The 15,646-nt window shown below is 40.3% G+C and overlaps 1 protein-coding gene across 11 annotated transcripts in view; it reads right to left on the minus strand.

The window, feature by feature from the left end:
- dachd (dachshund d) overlaps positions 1-5,228 on the minus strand; it is a 138,556-nt gene extending 133,328 nt beyond the window's left edge. For all 11 annotated transcript variants that reach the window (XM_047337255.1, XM_047337253.1, XM_035650970.2 and 8 more), the window contains exon 1: positions 5,157-5,228. The gene's annotated coding sequence lies outside the window, so the exon portion shown is untranslated. The remainder of the gene's footprint in view (positions 1-5,156) is intronic.
- Between the last annotated feature and the right edge of the window lie 10,418 nt (positions 5,229-15,646).

Below are 15,646 nucleotides of genomic sequence, written 5' to 3' on the forward strand. Positions count from 1 at the left end.
CATGATAGGCATAACAACCCATCACCATTCAGTCCCGTTTTTAAAAGCTGCACTAGATCGTGTCTTTCAAAATCCGTCTTATGAAGAGTGCATGCGAATGATGTCCTTAAGGGATTTCTTTTTAGAATCAGGAGATTATAGTTTACACGGACATTAAACAGATTAAACCAGCCAGCTCTCTAAAGGCAGTTTATCTAATGGAGAAAATGTGGTATGCTAATTGAGAAATTCCGATGGTAAAATTATATTTAAACCCCTCTCTCCCTCACTCAACCTCTCTCTCCGCGAGAGGATTTTAGTTTGGCTTGATGAAATCAAATGGCTAATCACAGCCATAAGCTGTGAGACGCTGGCTGAGCGAAGCGGTGTTTGCCAATGCTAAAAGGTAATTGTCTCGGAAAACTCCATCGATGACAGATTCAATTCCATTTTGTAAATGTTTAATAAATGCTGTACAAACAGGCGGGCCTATCTCGCTGTGCTTAGAAAACAAAGGGAAACTTTAATTGCTTTAATCATCCCTGGCTTTGACGTTGTTATTGGCCTTAAAAATAGCAGTTAACAGAAACTGTCCTGCTGAGGAAATTGAACCACATTTGGAAAACGATCCGCAATTAAGATAGGGACATCGCGAGCAGCGAGGTCCGGGGGAATTGTTGTGACTGGGAAAAACATTCCAAGTCATACAAAGCTATTCAATTAACAGAGGGACCCAAGGAAAACATACCCCCTATTATGTATCACTTACTTTAATCAGATTGAAAGCGATTGTATTCCTTTTTGAAAATCCCTTAACACAAACACGTTAATTAACAGATAGGAGGGTGGAAAGATGTATTTTTCATTAGTGGGTGAAATAATGTTCCCCTTTAACATCAAGGAAAATCAACTGCTTACTGCAGTTAAACCAGTCAGCGGTGTAAATTCCCTGCCAGCATTTTTATTTAAAACCTCATTAATGTGTTTCAACCCAGCATAGCTGTACCTTTAATCTGCACTAAAAGGAAATAATGTGTTTCCTGCTTTATTTACCAGCCTGACTTAACAAGTGTTCCTGTACAATTAGAATTCTTAATAGATCTGGAAACAAAAGGACTTTGAAGGTGGGAAAGTGCTGACATTATTTCACAGGGGAAAAACACTCTTGAGAAAAAAGATCTGCTGTAAATGTAGTTTCCTGGAACACAGGCGCACTGCAATGTCGGTCTCTCTCATTAGAAATGCCATGCACAGGACATAAATCAGGGCCCGTAAAACATTTCATTGCCACACAACACTAAATTACACACTTGCTGGTTTGCCATACTGATTGTGTTTAAACATTGTAATTTTACTTTATTCCCATTAAATCTATGCAGAGTTTTACAATCCATAAACAGAGTATCCGTAATAAAAGTTAATAAATGTCAGAATTTGCATTTGGAAAAAAACACCCTGCCTCATTTTTGCAAATATCAATCCATGAACCTTTCAGCATTTCGTCAAACAAAATGCTAATTGTACCTTTAGGAATTTGGGAGACAAGTGACAAGAAATGAGATGCCATGTCCTTTGGAATCAGGAAATCTGTTAGACTGGAACACATTTAGTGTGAGGTCAAAGCAAAGTGGATATCAACTGTTTTGAAATAAACTATTTATAAATAATATAAATAAATAATAAACTAATTATATAATGTGTTATAATGAGTAGAGATGCAATACACATCAACAAAAACTGAAGATTGAAACCTTCATGATTATTGTAGACCTGTTGTATTAGACTGGATTAGTTTTTGCTAGGCGTACCTAATAAACTGACAGATGAGTCACTGAATCACAGTTGATAACATTACAGTGAAATGTTTTCTATATATCCATATGTATTGTATAGTGGTGGTGAAGTAGTAAAAACATCAGTTTTGCCATTTGACCCTTTTATATTTTCTGCACTCTCTCTTTTTCAATTTCCTCCTACTATTATTTTATTTATTATATAAAACCCTCATGTTGTCTGTGCCAGCAGCTTACTGCGACCCATATTTAAGCTTTGCCATTATGCAACCTGTAGTGGCCATTCAAATTAGGACAGGAACTTGTTGGGTGATGTAGCATGTAGAGCAATTCCTGAATTAAGAGGAACTCGGAGTTGTCAACAAATGAGTCAACATAACACAAGACTTTCCTGTTTCAAAACTGATCCTCATTTTCTTCAGCGACAAACAATGACTATCTACAGATGGTCGGCGGTGGTGGACACACTTTTTGTTCTGGACTTTTCCCTTCCCGGTGACCGACCGTCAGAATTTCCAGGCTGTGTGGGTTTGGAAATGTTTCCAGTCCTCCGCCCATCAGGAGCAGCGTTCACTCGTGCTCTGTATCGAGCCACTACTCCCTTACTTGAAAGTGACATCTGATGCTCTATTATACTACATTAATTATATGTTATACATTATATTTCACAGTAGGCATCACTGTTTACCCACTTCATTCTGTTACATTATGAAATTTCGTGCACATATCAAATTGCTCATTGCTTAAAATTGTAAGTGAATGGAATACAAACATCCATTGAGGTTAAACCTTTTAGCAGCACCAATTGTATCCTATAACCTTACAGAGATTTGATCATAAAGTTGTAAGTTAGCTCGTATTATATGTTTATTCAGCGTCATAAACTACGGACATGTCAATTTAAAATCAGATGTGACATTTGACATTATCATTGACAACTATGTCCACAGAATTTTTAAAGGACATTCGTATTAATTATTTTATAAGATCTTTAACCCATATCCTAACAAATACAAGGATTTCAATTTTTAAACCTCTCAAATGTAACTAAAACCATATAGACACAAACAACTATAATAAAAAGAAATGAATAGCTAAATGCTCCAATATATTCACCAGCTATTCGCCAACACTTTCATATGGATTGATCAGGTGTGGCCAAAACCAAACAAGTCAAGTATCAGTATTAGCAGTGATATTAATCAAGCATATTGGGTCATTGTCTCATTAACATGAAGGACAACAGACAAACGTCGGATTATTCCACTGTGAGGCAAACCAGGCTAAACACAAGCTGCTCACCGGCTCAACAGGCTGTAAAAATGAAAGGAATCACTGATGTGTAGCCACTTCACTGATTCCGTGTTGTGTCACATGGTCATATTAATGTTTATTTATTATGATCACCATATGATACCGATATTATGATGCATGATATGATACTAAAATCTTTTTATTAGGAGTTGGTATAAAGAAGCCATTCTTCATTTTAGTATCAAAGCCGCCATACCATACATCAAAAAGTCCTGGCAGGGCAGCGCCATGTGCTATCATATCTCACAGTTTGCAGTAGGTCACTATGCTCTGGTGACTTCATCAACTATGCATCCAACAACAATGATTATTCATGTCATTCTTCAAACATCCTTGAGAGGATCTCGATGCAGCAGCAATTCAACCTTTCGTATTAATTCAAGCTTGGCTAAGAATGTACCATCTGGGCCCTTGTACTTCATGATTAATGCCGAGGAGTTGATTCATATGTGCAACTGGAGTTTAATAAACAAGGATTTGAGAGTTAAATGGCACATACAAATGCTCGGGATGAACTCATTCATAGTATCTAATTTGTGTTGCTGGTAATAAAGCCCGCCTCATAATTGCTCACTACAATCATCTCAGAAGATACACAAATACAGGGATTTTGTGATTAACATAATGTGCTTCTTCCAGAGTGGAATATAATCCTACAATTCTAAGATGCCTTCAGACATATGTACATAAGATTTTTTATTTGGTCCAAATTAACTTACCACTGATTAACACTGGCGTAAATAAATAATTACTACACGTCATTTGTACAGATTAGGCACCAACAAACTTTTCCCTTTCAGAGCGCCGTTGTTTGTACTAGACACCGTGGCTCGGCAAACAAAATTAACTTTGTAATCCGTCTCTTGGTCACATTCTCTCAGTCCATTTTCAATGTCACAGGCAGCACTTGCTGCAGACTCCCATGACGGGAGGCGTCGGTGCTGCTTATACTATCCCAGTGTGACACACAAAGGTAGCACACAACAGTGACCTCTACAGGATCACTGTAACACACAAACTGCAATCCAGCTCGTGCTCACTGTGACACAGTTGCATGATTTTGTTCTAAAAAAAATAGCAAGTAAAATCTTTGTTGCTGATGCAGTGTTGGATTTTGTTTGATTTACTGTGTTATCAGACAACCTGTAGCAGGAAGGTTGATGTAAAAATGCTTTGACTTTACACTGTATGAGAGAATTATTTCGTATTTACTTTGAGATCCTTGGATCTGGCTCAAGGAGCAATAAAGACCCATGGAATGTAATTTGAGAGACTGAAAATCATTTCACAATGGTTCAATAACTTGAAAAAAATATTCCAAAAACAATTTCGCCGAGACAAATATATAATAATCGAAAAATCGAAATATTATTTAACATTTTGTTTTCACTTAAAAGAATTTCATCATTGTCAGTTTCTGCATACAGCAGCAGATCAAGATGCCGACAAGGTGAGATGCAAACAGGTGAGGATGCTGCATATTTAAAAAAAAAAAAAAAAAAAAAGGTGATGCCCTCACACACCTCGACCCGCTCTGCTTTTAGCTGAAGACAAAGAACAGTGGCGAGCTTGTGTCTTTAGTGTTGGAGAGGAGGAATGGGAGGGAGCCAAGACGCACAGACCACAGCCAAGTGCAGGATCACAGAGGAGGAATGAATGATGCTCAGATAAGGGACAAAGTAAAGAGGGCAGACCAAACAGGAAAACTAAGAAGGGAGAATGTGTGGGGCGTTGCCTGCCTGAGCAGGAAAATGTGCTGATATAAACATGTTGCATTCTTTTCTCCTTCTTTTTTTTTTGCTTTTTGCTGTGCTGTGTAATGTTGTGCTTTTTTTGGGGGGGGGGGGGGTTAGAAATCACAGAAAACATTCCAGTTTGGTTCAGACATACACAATAAAGGCGTAAGTTAAAAACCATGAGGCTCACGGACTGGGGCAAATGTCTTCCGGTGCTATCATTTCCATCTTAAATTATTTATAACATTGTAAAACAAATCTTTGAGATAAGAACTCGGCTAGTTTTACAGATAACATAAGACACTTGTATCAAAAACAAAACTAAAAAAACTACCAGAATGGAATCCATCGCTCCTCGGCCCAGGAAGGCCCATCCGTCCTCCGCTCCGCTGAGGTTCCGAGATATCTAGAAGACAAGAGAGGCAGATGAACGAACTAACCAGGCGGCGACATGTAACTTCTTTTGTGCAAGCCATAAATCTGTGCTGAGGGAATAAATGAACTACCACTGAAGAGCAACACATTTGACCTTTTAAAAGTGTGATGAGTTTGGGGGTAAAATATTAAATTGTACTCACAACACTTTTACAGACCTCAACATGCAAAATTAGTAATTGCGAAAAGGGTAAGAGTGGAGAAAAAAAAAGAAGAGGGAAAAGAAAAGGAACTTGGAGCAATCTGCCGATTTCTCCACACAAGAGACCAGGAGAACACGGGCTATGCTGTGCCCCCTTCTTCTTTTAACTCGAGTTCTCCTTTCAAATTCACTTCAGCAGCACAAAATTCTCCCCAGAGACAGCATTGTCCTCCTGCTCGTCCCTAGGGCTTCCCATCTCTCCCATCTAATATCTCCTCACTCCACACAATTCACCCCTATACACCTATAGCAGACAGACTCTTTTTTTTTCTACACAGTACCCTCTTTTTTAAAAACAGTTTGAAGACATTAATAGAAAACTAATTGAGACACTTTTAAAAGAAACCTCTAAATGTACAGAATGTTGGAAGTTTTTGTGCAAACGTTTCCAATTCACATTGTTTTTCTCAATTTTTCGGTCTGAAACAATTGCACTCAATAGCCTTTCACTGGTTTCCGCACCCTGAATAGTAATCTCTGTTGGGTTATTATGTGTGAAAATAAAGGGGATACACATTTCCCCCCTCTCTCTCTGTCTGGTCGCATTCAGGAAACTTTGAATGGCAAATTTTACACCGATGGCTGAGTCGCAGTTACAAATGTACGAACACTACACTTTCATAATAACGCGGTCCAAATGTTTCAAAAGGCGCATAGGTCTGCTCTAGTGAACTTGAATGTGTGGTCCTTGGTGCATAAAGTAAGCATAAGGCCAACTCCATAGCGATGGGGCCTTTACTGAATGAAATGAAAAGCCTCAGGCGTCGGAGTTAATACATTAACACGGGAGAACTAACGGAAGAAATACTAAGAAGCGAAGTAGAACAAATGGTAGAGAACGCTGGTGAAATAATGATTATTCTGGCATGTCTCTCTCGCTGAAGAGGTGATCAGCAGTTCAAGTCTAAAGGTGTAGCTCTGCAAGGTTCCGGGGGAAAAAATATAATCAGTATAAAATGGCAGCGCGGGTTTAACTCTCAGATATCAGGAGGGGGGCCAGGGGCTCTCGCCGCAGAAAATAAAACACTTCTGTGATTCCAACGCATCACAATATTATCATATCTATTCACTACTAGCATGATGCAAAATAGGCTCAATGACATGCTCGCCTCAACAAAACTCTCCCACAGGGCGCTAATAAAACAGTACAATTTCCCACTCTCCATTCCTCCCCTCAGAAACGCGCCAGTCTGCAGCCCTGTGATCTGTGATAGACCAAATGAGACGCAGCAGCTACAACAGAACTGAGACACAGTCAGAGTATTCCCCGTGCTCCTTGAATAGATAATGCTTTTCCTTCACATTCCTTTATTCTTTCAAAAAGAATGCATCAGAGGCCAAATATTAATTCTCCCCGTCATATGGAGGAGCTACGCAAGTGGCATACTAGGACGGGCTTTTGAATGATTAAGGGAACACATAAAGGGTTTCTCGTGGCGCTTTGAACTTCCGGCAGAGTTCTGGGTCCACTCAACTTATTCCCCACTCTGCAGGAGACTTGATGTTAAAAGACAACATTAATGAAAGCTCAGTAACAGGTAAAGACAGAGGGATTAATGCAATCTAAACACAAAAAAGGGCCAAGAAATAGCTCTGGCTATATAGCAGGTGAACGGGGGGGAACACTGTCGCTTACTTTTCCTCCTTCCTCCGACCATGAATCTCCTTTACAGAAATGCCAATAGATCTGATTGCCTAATTCTCTATTCCCTCCCACCCTCCCTTGCCAAGCCCGTGAAGAAGATGCACGTTAGTGCGTGTGTGTGTGTGTGTGGGGGGGGGGGGGGGGGATCACTTCAAGGAATGACATTGACTGGGGAAGTGCTGACTTGCACCACTGTTTGTCTTTTGATGTGAGAGATCAAATCAATGTGCACAGCGCTCTCCGAGCAATGTGAAGGCAGATTAGCATTAGCCCGAAGGTGCCTGCTCGCCCTCAATCATTAGTGTTTTACGTCCCGACTCTCTAAATAATCAGGATTTACTCAGTGCTGGAGTGCGCCGTATTGATAGGTGCAAAAAACAGCAGCGCATTTAAGATGGCGGGGGGGGGGGGGGGGGGGTAATGCATGGCTGTCATAATGAGACTAACACCTACATAAGGCACAGACACTGCACTGACACTGACATTTGTTATTGGTGTGAGCTGTGTTATTTGTCACTGGTCTGGTGTGCAGTGGTGCCTTCACACGGAAAATACCGCGATGAGATCTCCTCAGTGCTTAAGTCAGATGGATTGAATGCTCTTGAACACTGATAAAGGTTGATTTCGGGGTTGTGCTAACATTACTGTGGGCAAACTAATGCAGAATAATTGTCGTGGTTTTGTCCTGTCAAAGCCCGGAACAATGACATATTCAACGCAGTAAAGTTTTGCCTTTGCATCACAAGTGCGAAGCCAGCACACTGTGTCAATATTTGAATGTATATTTGGATTTATATTTCGGACGAAAGCATATCCAAACCGCTCCCCTGTCAGTGTTACAACAGAAGTAGTCAAACAGTAATTGTGCAAAGAAACTATTAAGATGTACAACTTAGAGATTAAGGAGGCATAAAGGATCTTGGCGGTGCATTTCTGCCACATTTGAATTCACACTGTTTGCCTGTAACTTCATGCTAATGATCAAAGTCGGGGGGGGGGGGGGGGGTTCTCCTGAGTTTAAGTTATGAAGATGAGATGAGGAGAGAGAGAGAGGCGATGGAAGAGAGAAACTGCTTTGCTGCCCTGCTTTGAACACTTTTACACTTTCCAACAAGCTTTGTTTTTTAATTGGCTGAAATTAATCTTAGGGATGTAGATGCCTGATTTGCATTCATTAAAACCCAACCAAAAGAAGTCATGCTTAATTCCAATCAAATTTGCTTAATTATGCATGGCGAGATATTCCCAAATGAGCAGTGGATTTTTGTTCGACCCTTTTTTTTTTGTTGTTTCCTATAGCAAATAAAATGTAATGAAGCTGTCTTTTTGTGTTTTACTGAATGTTGAGGAGCACACGAGTAGCACCTTGAGCCTGGGCTGAAAACAATATTACTGCTAAAGTAATTATAAGAATCTGCATTTTTCATTGTTAATTGTGGATGTCAGCATCATTAATTTTAATTTACGGCAGGCAATAAAATTAAGAATACTTTGTGCTGATGTTTTAAATCATGCCTGTGAAGGGGACACATAATGCAACTTAAATCTCAAGTAGATATTGATTGGGGTGGATGGTCTTTTCTATGAATCTTAAATAGGCAGACGCTGGGAATCTGCTTGAGACTTCACTTTTACGAGTTAACTCCGGCAGCAGATAGCACGAGAGCAATACAATTAAAGAAGTGTCAGCTCGCACGCCCACGCGCACGCACGCACTTAATCAGCAAACTGCATAACAGAAAGATCATAAAGGAGCGCATGCAATACATCGTAACCCAACCAAGACTAACTTTGTCTTAAAGAGTTAAGACAACACCCCTTTATCCAAAGTCGAGTTGATTTAACGTTAATCTTCTGAACAGTTTTGTTTTTGCTATTTTGACAGATATACAAATTCGTTTGTCGGACATTGTCAGACTGTTTGCACAGACGGGATGAAAGCAGTGCGGAGGAGTGGGAGGTGCAGCACTGTACAGTGCTCGGTCTGTGGGGGGATGATGACATTGTGTGTTTCTGCTCCAACACGTGATTTATAGCTTCATTTGGACCGCGCTTGTACGAAACACATCCTGCCGCTTGCAGGAGCTTTAGTGCATTGTAGTCTGAACACAAAGGAAGAATAAAATTGATCTTTCTGGACACAACAAAATCAATGGATGGCTATTTCCTGTTCTGTGGCATGTTGGTCCGACTGACTTGCTTAATCCTTGAACTTTTTCCCGCGTGTCCTCGGTGCTGGAGTGGAAAGGTCTCAAGAGTTCAGTGTGGAAACTTCAGATGGTCATTTCACATTCTCCAGATCAGAGAAGTTTTCCACTGTCAGCCTCGAGCCTTAGAGGGGAAAACAACGAAGGGACCTCGGGTTCACGTTCGTGCAATCATTTACTCGCATGATTAATACAACTGACAAGCTTATTCAATGTTTTGAATTAGATTAAAATTGTATGCCGGTGACTTTTGCTGTAGCCAACTTGTCCAGGAAATCATAATGAGGTTACTTTAACAACCGCATTCATGAATGTACATCTTGAAATACGTGGACTGATTTCGGTTGAGTTCGACGTGCTCGACTTCAGAGGATGTGTTTGTACCTGTTGTACAATGCATTCTGTTCTCCAAAGAGGTGATTGTGTTTCCAACACACAAAAAGACTCGGAGCAGTGATGTCCAATTGTTCTCTTCCATGCTGGCGGTTAGCCAGTGGGCTCCTTCATGACACATGGAGCTGGTGCACTATCAGCTCCCCTCTCCTCTTCCTGTCTCCCTTTCCTGGCGGTGACTGAAGCAAGTCACTCTAATGCAACAATGATGGTGATTTCACTCTGCTTATCGAAGCGAGTAAGTACTTAGGCAGCTGCCTGTACTTTGATCCAATTTACTTCCTGAATGTGTGCTTCCTCATGCACAGTAAACAGGCCTGCCTAAACTGTCATTAGTTCAAAGCCAAGGCAAATAGTTCACATGATTATTGTTTGCTCATTTTCCCTTTTTGTCCTGCTTTGTTCAGTAGCTCTGTTAACAGAGGCGAGTTAACCCGAGTGACAGGCCCCTCTCAATATGGGGGCGTATTTCAGGTATCAATTTGTATGTTATGGCGATGGCTGTAATTCAATATTGCGATAGAGCGATGGAGGTTGAATGGGGAAGCCATAAGTTGAACACCGCAACCTTTAACATCATTGTGTGCTTGACTCATCCCCAAGGACAGGACAGATAAAAGATGATCAGTAAGGAAATTGATAGCACAGATTTAATAAACATCCTCAGAATGATCTCCGCGACCTGCAGGTATAGCGCGGCAGTCGCCCGCACTTCTCCTGGGTGAAAGAATCAAGTGAGATGATTCATTTGAGTGACTGAGGTAGTTGAGTTTGATGGATCATTCCTAAAAGCATCATTGCTAATCTCCGGCTCCTCTTTTTTAGGTTATTCACAGATCAGTGAGTTTTCCGGCTAATCCTGGACCTGACGCTGCTCTTGTCTGTGTACATGGTATTCATCATGCTCTGACAGGGAGAGTCCTTCAGACGACAAATAACCTTCAGAGAGGGGAGGCAGGCAGGCAGTAGGTGTGCAGTTATTTTGGATACATTTCACAGTGGAGTAGGAAAGCTGCATGGGGAGATGTATGGTGTCCTTGTTGGGCGCAGAGAGATGGACCCTTCTCCGTTTCCTGGCATAATCATTCTGAGCCTCAGCCATGCCTTCGACAACTCAATCAGACAGCCCTCTACCTGTAAAGTGGCTGGGTTGATTTGATTGCCATTTTTATTGGATCCCGGTCACATAAATCAAACCAATGGGGACGGCTGTACAGACGTGACCACTCGTCATTCGCTAGTAGCCTTGGAAACATTGTTTCGGGGGCCGCGTGGCTGTCATCGGAGGTAAATCAGGGGTCTGAAGTTTCTTGCCTCCAACACGGGAGCATGGAGTTAAATCATCTTGAAAATTGATGTCGCTGTGCCCAAGTGTTTTCACCTATCCCTTGGATAGAGTCTCATCAACTGGTGACAATGTCAGCACTTTTACCCTTCACTCAAAAAAAGGATGTTTTCCTGTCCTAAGGCCTAAGGGCCTGTTGTCTCTGATAAGAGCTGTTAAAAGCGTTTACAGATTTTTGTCTGCTTGTTTAAAATGTAATAACATGTTTCGCGACTCAAACCAGAGAACTAGAAACTTTGAAGGGGCAAAACTTTTGCAAGATTAGTAGCCATTTTCTGATTTATGTCCTTGGATGCATTCAAAACAACTAAATCAGACGGGATACAGGAGATGTGGTGGTAGGAGATATGAGATACGGAGATAGAGGAGTAATGTATCTTTTAAGATAAAGTAGGCCTCCGTTCCAGCTCAGAGTCCCTGTCTTTGAGACTTAATACATTGTTCCTCGTTAAGCACTGTCTGGTGAGCTTTTTGATTCAACGTGAACTGATTAAGTCTATCATGTCCACCAGCGCTTACAGTGGGAACATATTAGATTAAATACAGGTAGCTAATTTCCTCCTCTGCATGGGTGAGTGGGAGTATGAATGAAAGTGATGTAAAACTAATTTAGACCTCTGAAATTTTGATCACGCCTAGGCTATTTTGGTTCTCATGATGACAAGTAATAGGAACGTTGTTGCCTTCTAACCTCACAATATTACCACGTTTGCCTTTAGGGCTTTCAGGATCAATTTCATTCAGCATAAATATCACTTGATCTGTAAAACAAATTAGAAATAATAAAAGCCATAAAAACGCGCCCGAGCTCTATTGAGATGTCCCTCCTAGCGATGTGTCAAGACTGAAGACATTAATGATACACGGAGGAGAGAAAATTACCATCTAGGATACGTCCGAACCAGTAAACTAGTAAACAAGCTGGCCGTTAGGAGTGGGGATGATTTGAATCAACAAGGGTGAACAGATATGGATACTCTGCGCATTAGTGTTAATAGGAATAGATTATGGAGGGATTTCGTGGAGTGACCTTCAGTGCACTAATTGAAATAGTATTCCGAGTCAGCAGTGGAGTAATCAACTTAAACACAGAATCATAAATCATCATGAATAGCGCTGTCACAACCACGCCATTAGCCCCGTGTTTTTTCCCCCAGCAACCTCATGAAAATATCTGCCACACCGATCCGTAGGTTAATAGGAACAGAAATGGCATTTAGAGTCTATTTGGATCAAATGTACTGCGAGCTTGAAAGTAGAACTTTGCTAATTTGCAGGTAATATGAATTGATGTAGTACGGGGTTGGAGATAGCTCAGGCAACAAGTCAACATAATAATTCAGTGGACGTAATAGAAAAAAAGAAAAAACCCCTAAGAGCTTGATAAAGCCTTGATCATAACATGGCTCTGTGACAAGTCTTCTCTGTGTGACCAAGGGGCCCAGTAGTGGCTAGATATGTTATCAGGCAGGGGTTAGGTAATAATGTTGGCTTACCGTGACCTTTGTCTTTTGTAATTAATTATGGCTGACAAAACGCAATAAATTGTGGGACGTTAGAGCCACGCTTTCTCTCTCTCCAAGATTGTGCACGGAGTAACTTGGGGGATCATTGCACAATTCAAGGCAACACTGTGTTTGTGCGTGGCATTGCTCTTTATTAGGTATAATCCATACGATGCAAGTTTAGTTAAGCTTATTATCACCTAATGGCACATGTATTTCATAAGTATCAATACAAAGTGCTACGTCAAAGTTTACAACATCTATATTAATATCAACAAGTGCCCCTGCGGTAAATAGCTTTTTAATTGCAACTAAAATGAGGGAATTAGATACTAAACAGTCGGTTAGCGTCAGTAAAATGTCTTTCACACAACAATACCCAGCAAACTTGTCAGAAATGCTGATAAGAGGGCCGATCCTGAGCGCTTACACGGCATTAATCAAATAGCAGGTCTAATTAAAAGCGCTTTAAACAAAGCTTTTTTTCGAAATGTTGCTCAGGTATGGCAATAATTTTTGATCAGTCAAGCCTGGAAGACAAATAATTAGAACTGCCACGGCGGCCTGATGAGTGATGTCAGCATCTCCGAGTGACCTTCCCCTGCTAATTAATTTTCATTCCAGGGAAAAAAGGCCCCGTTGTTGCACATTATTAATTGAGTTCATGAAAAGATGCACCTGATTAATTTTTGTTGATAATACTTGTCATTCTGGCCGCCGTTCGTAATCATTTTATGGGTTTTCATCTTAGGGTTTTTCAAAGTTGATCTAAGTCATCTTTACTGGAGATTAATTTGTCCAGAGTGGAGCTGCCCCGTCCCGACAAATAGCGGGGGGCTTCAGTCAGTCGGGTAAACACATGGTCTTGCTCAATCACAAGTTGTTTTGACGAACTGACCACAACACATTTATAGTGGGGGCATTGTTACGATTTAGTGCACTCAATCAACCTTTAAAATTAATGATTAACTTTTATCACCAAAATATGTTATGAATGCATTACAACACCGCCACAATAGAAGTAAATATGTGTTTTGTAATATTAAATTAAGGCATCATAAAATCTTATCTTTAACTAATCCACAAGGCAACTGCTGGACATTTTACATACATTACATATATATATATTCATCTATATTACCATTTTATGTACTCTACTACAGTAAAACGTCATGAAAACCTAACAGGAATTTAATAAATAACGTTTTAGTTTAATGTGTATGTATAGTATTATTACAGGTGACATGATTGGCTGTTCCCACAGACCAGTGGAAATTTATAGCGTAATAATCACCATGCTCTTTATGGGTTAATCTGTCTGCAGTTCTGTCTGTAATCTGTCTAACACAGAAAGCAACCGACGTTAACAACTGACTCGAGACCCGGGATTAAGGTCGGGTCAAGTTTTAGGTGTTTTCTATAACCTAATTTACAATGAATGAACATGAGGGCTGTAATTGTTCACAGAGTTTTGTGAAAATGTAACCGGGCATCCAGACTGTAAACAGCAGTGTTATTCAAAACTATTCAAGATGATTTGAGTAAGGCAATAAGTTAATGAGTTCGAAGGCTGATCAGATGCCAAAACACTGCGCAGTGGTTTATAATACTGTACAAAGGGCTTTTACAACTTGATTCCAAGGTAAACTTTAGAATAACCCCTGTTCGAATCACACTGATTTGTAGTGAGAGCGGGGACAGGTTCAGCTTCTTTCTCTTTTTTTTAAGACGACCTCACATTTTCTCTGCTGTGCCAACAGTGGCCTCATTCTGGCTGGTGATATGATGGAGTTCAGGAGGAAAGCAGCACGGTGTGAAACTGATGCGCCGGTGCAGTCCACCACACATTTTTTCTCAGAGCCCAGCAGCAGCAGCGGACGCTGCTTTTGCTGTCATGAGCTTGACTATTTGTCACAGAGGGAGCAAAGATATTTTTCTCCAGAACACATTGGTGACGGTTTGAGTTTGGGGTTAAATAGCTGTACTGAATAAAATATCAAATCCAGTTTCTATTATTAAAAGGTTACATATTGCATGTGAGACTTCAACCATTAATATCGCAGCAAATTTCTATTTTGGATGAAAATATATGGTATGGAAATAGCATTCTGAGCATAGTAAGAAATGTTGTAAACAGTACTTCTCTGTTCGTTTCTTTGGTAGCCAAACCAAGTGGACGTCCAGGTCAGCATATGTTAAGGCTTCCAAATCCCTCCCTGTGACAATGCTGGTCCTCCTCACGTTAATAAAATGAGATAGATCTGCGGTGATTTAAACGCGATACCCACATTTTTTGTGCTTTTAGCACATTAACACCGTTAACATGAAGTATTTGTCACCTGCCCACTACAGTGCAATTAAAACAATAAACACTGGAAATACTTATATTAATACGGCCCATGGACTATACACAGTACAGCACAGCTATGCAACTGACATTAGCCATGCAAATGTAACCGGAGAGAGCTGAGACCAATGACAGGAAGTAACAGCGTGTACGACGTTCTGTAAATTAACAGTTTCTCTCAACAGGTATTCTCAGTTTGACTAAAATATTTTCCCTTTTCAAGGTATCTCGGCTCAAAACAAATAACGTAAGATTGACACATACTATGTGTCATATATAGAAATCTTCAGTCGTCTAAAATCACAATGCAATGTAACATAACACTCTTGCTCCCCACAGGAATCCTGCTCCAAAAGCGTTGCATGCGCTGTATAATTTAACTGTATTACGACAATAACCATATTAACCAAAGCAAGATACTCAAAATATCGTGAATTGTCCATTTTAACTTGACTTTGAGCGGTCTATCTGTAACCCAAATCACTAGGATATTTATCATAAATCAATTAAATCACCAGCATGGCGTTACCATACTTTTTTATGATTTTAGGTTAGGTCTTCGTTAACACAAAATGCTTTTCATGACACATTTCATTCATATTTCATTTCATCATTAACAAACAAGACAATAACAAGAAAAAAGAATCGTAGCTCAAGTCTGCACTAAAATTCTTATTTAGCCACTGACAGGTCACAGTCATCTGGCGATTTAAAGGGATAGTTCAGTGATTTTGAAGTGGGGTTG

The sequence above is a fragment of the Scophthalmus maximus genome, chromosome 14 (genome assembly GCF_022379125.1).
Source record: "Scophthalmus maximus strain ysfricsl-2021 chromosome 14, ASM2237912v1, whole genome shotgun sequence".
In the NCBI taxonomy this organism is placed as follows: domain Eukaryota; kingdom Metazoa; phylum Chordata; class Actinopteri; order Pleuronectiformes; family Scophthalmidae; genus Scophthalmus; species Scophthalmus maximus.